Source organism: Coregonus clupeaformis, chromosome 30, assembly GCF_020615455.1.
Source record: "Coregonus clupeaformis isolate EN_2021a chromosome 30, ASM2061545v1, whole genome shotgun sequence".
NCBI lineage: Eukaryota > Metazoa > Chordata > Actinopteri > Salmoniformes > Salmonidae > Coregonus > Coregonus clupeaformis.
In genome coordinates this window covers 17799199-17803565 of record NC_059221.1, presented here as the reverse complement: position 1 = coordinate 17803565, position 4367 = coordinate 17799199, and the positions used below count along the sequence as shown (strand labels likewise).

At 42.9% G+C, this 4367-nt stretch overlaps 1 long non-coding RNA gene across 1 annotated transcript; it reads right to left on the bottom strand.

Annotated features, from left to right (window-relative positions):
• Positions 1-1003: 1003 nt before the first annotated feature.
• On the bottom strand, positions 1004-3204 carry LOC121546726. Its single transcript, XR_005996407.1, has 5 exons — positions 3028-3204; positions 2214-2335; positions 2026-2115; positions 1302-1433; positions 1004-1196 (listed from the first exon to the last, which is right to left on the bottom strand). It is a non-coding gene; the product is annotated as an uncharacterized LOC121546726 (long non-coding RNA).
• Positions 3205-4367: the final 1163 nt, after the last annotated feature.

The window sequence follows — 4367 nt, the reverse complement described above, 5'->3', positions numbered from 1 at the left end:
GTGAACTGTTCAGAAGACTCTGGCTGTAGTGTCTGTTTTTATTTTGAGTGTTAACTACAACCTGTGTTAAGGTGTCCTCTTTAGCCTAGTCTACAATTCTAAATGGGTCTTGGGCATGTTCAAAAACCTTTTTTCTGAGGGCTCTTTGTTGCTTTTTTACGTCGGAGGCAGAGGATGTTACTGTACATTCCACTCTCTCTTTTGCTAGTTTCATCCCTCCAGTCTTTTCCGGGCCCAAACTCCCTACACTTTTGCATGTTGTACAGCCCGCTTTGAATTTTGCTTGACAAGCCAGGGGTTATAAATTTGCTTGGTCTTGAACTGAGCCTCCGTCCAAATTGCACCTGCTCCGGGCACTTCGTCGGTGGATGCACTGAATAACAGTAAATTAATAGATGACATTCACTGATATAAACCTGTCTCCAATATAATCGCATAGCTTACACAGACCCACCGCGGACCTTTGACAAATACATCCCCGTGTAAAAAGGCGTCCCATGGTCTACTTAGTACATAAAAATAATAATAAATAATTTTGCAGGACAATAAACATATTTGCCTGCCACTCCTGGGAACCCTGTACATATGTGAGGGTTGTTGGGGCCTTGTTTCAGCTCCAGATGACAAAAACTGCACACACTCCCAGAGGGTTACAGGTCTGCCGACTTCCTTTTGGTCATTCATTTTAAATCAGAGAAATATCCAATAAACCAAACTGTTGCTTTAACTGTGAATGTACTTATTGCACACAATCCTCAAATAAAATAGAGCATACATAAAATAAACAATGTGTGTGTGAGAGAGTGAGAGGGAGGCATGTTTTTCAACACAGAAAAAAGCACACAGAATTTCCTTAAACTGTACAAATTACACAATAGTCTTAAACAATATTATCAATCACACTTTGATTGGATAGATATTTAGAGAAATGATGTAGATATTGATAATGGATATGTAGGCGTTGATATCTCCAATCCTAAAATAAAATTGAACATACATAAAATAAACAAGTAATTACCATTTATTTACATTGGGGATAATGTGTGTGTGACAGAGACAGAGCGAGGGTGTGTGTGTGTGCACGTTGTGTTTTATTTTTCCTTGTCAGCCACCTATCTCTGCTTGTCAGTCTTGATTGGCCCAGTATATGCACTTCTGGGTGAGGCTGTCAGGCAGTGGTGGAGTGCATGGCATATCTGAAAGAGAGATGCACAAAGTGACAGTAAGTATACAGCTCAATAACATGTTTGTGTGCACATCTGTTGGTGTGAGTGAGCATATGCAATATAATTCTGAATTACCTGTATCCATCTGGGAATCCTCAAAAGTTTCTCCCTTCATGGCCAGTGTAGTAGGAATTGGTGCAGCCGGTAAATTAAATACCACAGCAGAGGACTGCTGTGACTGCAGCTGAACTGCTGAGGGTGGCAGATCTAAAAGAGAGAGGCACAATTTTCTTAACTGACAATAATTATACAACTAAATAGAGTGAATGAGTGTAAGGCCTAGATTAAATCAGATCAAGCGTTAACCGTCGATAGCCGACACCCGCATAGCTGATGTTTTGGCGGTGTCTGAGGTGTAACTGCGTTGGATCTGTCAAATCAGTAAGCAGCTGCTCTTGATCATTGTCACGAAACTACACCCGTCCTACTCGCGTTACAAGTTCAGAACGAGAAAGTGTAGGTTATATAGAAAGAATGACGCTCAAATTCTAAATCATTAAACTAAATAATGAGGATTTCTATCAGCCTAATCGAGGTGTAGATTACATCTCAAATTCCAGTGTTCTAACTTGTAAACAGGGCTGCATGAGATTTCTGTTGATGCGACTCGGTGCAGCCAATGGCAATGTCCGCTTTAGGTATAATGCCAGGAGCCGCTTGTGAATTTGACAGCTCTAACACAGTTCCACCTCAGACACCGCCAAAACAACCGCTATACGGATGTCGGCTAAAGGGGATGTGATTGAATAGAGCCCCAAGTGAGGGAGAGTTTGCATGTATGTATCCATGCGATAATTACCTGTATCACCTGTCGCAACTGGTGTAGCAGGCGCAGGGGCAGACGACTGCAGCTGTGAAGACTGTGGTTGAGCTAATAGGGGTGTCAGATCTAAAAGAGAGAGGAACAATTTTCTTAAGTGAAAATAATTATACAACATAACAGAGTGAGTGATTGAGTGAGTGTGTATACGTGTGTGTGATATTTACCTGGACCACGTCACACTGTTTCAGGTCTACAAGCTTCTGGAAGTTCCAGCGTGCCACTCCAGGCCTGGAACAGCTTGGTGGAAACAAGGTTACCTGTCACCCACCAAGCCTGGTTAGCAGATCTGAAAGATAGACAGTATATTATTTTAATGACAAAGCCTTGACTACACACTAACCTAAATTAAGTGTGTGTTTGTGTGTGTGTACCACGCAGTGGACTTCATTTCCCCAACTGCTCATTGTACTTGCCCTCGCAATCTGCGGTATGTGTTATCTGTGTTATTGTGACTCAGAAGTGTGTCAACATGACCACATCCTTGTAGTAGGACTTTCAGTGATTAGCTTTGGGGAAAATAACAGTGTACAAATAACAGTGTACAGTAAAAAGGATATCAAATATTCAGATCTGGATTGACAAGTACACTAAATCATGTGAAGTTACAAAACCTCTAGGACTTAGTCTACACAAATTAAATAAAGGATGCAGGACTTGAGCCCTAGGACCAGGACTACCTGGCCTGTTGACTCCTGGCTATCCCTGTCCCCAGTGCACCTGGTCGTGCTGCTGATCCAGTCTCTTTCTGTCTGCGGCTATGGAACCCTGACCTGCCCAGGACTCACCAGAAGTGGGGCGGCAGGTAGCTTAGTGGGTAAGAGCGTTGTGCCAGTAACCGAAAGGTCGCTGGTTCTAATCCCGAGCCGACTATGTGAAAAATCTGTCGATGTGCCCTTAAGCAAGGTACTTAACCCTAATTGCTCCTGTAAGTCGCTCTGGATAAGAGCGTCTGCTAAATGACTTAAATGTAAGTGCTACCTTGTCCCAGACCTGCTGTTTGATCCTGTCTCTCTCTGCCGGATTTTGTAAGATAAATCCAATGGGACTGAAATAATTAACAGTCTGAACGTACATTTCTGTGACTCACTAGCTAACTTTAACTTGCTAGCTCAGTGACCGATGCTGGGCGAAGAAATATGCACCTCTTCCTTCTGCTTCTTCTTCTTCAGTGGGGTTTATCGGCGGTTGGCATCCAACATGATGGTGCATTACCGCCACCTACCGTACTGGAATGTGGGCCAGAGACATGGAGAAACTAAATCCTACCTGCCAACCCCGTCTCTCTATGCACCTCTTCCTGTTTACAGCGTTCCCTATGGGGAAATCGGTCTAGCGCCACAAGACCAACCAGTGGCCGGAAATATATTATATCCGGGTTCGTCACTCTGGACAAGAGCGTCTGCTAATTGACTCAAATGTAAATGATGAGGCTCAAATTGGCTGACTAGCAAATTAAAGCAGAATGTGTGGCATGAGAGAGGGAAGTGGGGGATGTGTAGCCCATGCAACCTAGCTAGTAACTTTGGGACCTGTGTGTGATGGTAAAGAGATTGGTTACATAAATGCATGAAATGCCCATCAATAAAGTTATCACATTTTTTATTTATTTTTATTTCACCTTTATTTAACCAGGTAAGCCAGTTGAGAACAAGTTCTCATTTACAACTGCGACCTGGCCAAGATAAAGCAAAGCAGTGCGATAAAAACAACAACACAGAGTTACATATGGGGTAAAACAATACATAAAGTCAAAAATACAACAGAAAATATATATACAGTGTGTGCAAATGTAGCAAGTTATGGAGGTAAGGCAATAAATAGGCCATAGTGCAAAAATAATTACAATTAGTATTAACACTGGAATGATAGATGTGCAAGAGATGATGTGCATATAGAGATACTGGGGTGCAAATGAGCAAAATAAATAACAATATGGGGATGAGGTAGTTGGGTGGGCTAATTTCAGATGGGCTGTGTACAGGTGCAGTGATCGGTAAGGTGCTCTGACAACTGATGCTTAAAGTTAGTGAGGGAGATAAGAGTCTCCAGTTTCAGAGATTTTTGCAGTTCGTTCCAGTCATTGGCAGCAGAGAACTGGAAGGAATGGTGGCCAAAGGAGGTGTTGGCTTTGGGGATGACCAGTGAGATATACCTGCTGGAGCGCATACTACGGGTGGGTGTTGCTATGGTGACCAATGAGCTAAGATAAGGAGGGGATTTGCCTAGCAGTGATTTATAGATGGCCTGGAGCCAGTGGGTTTGGCGACGAATATGTAGTGAGGACCAGCCAACAAGAGTGTATAGGTCACAGTGGTGGG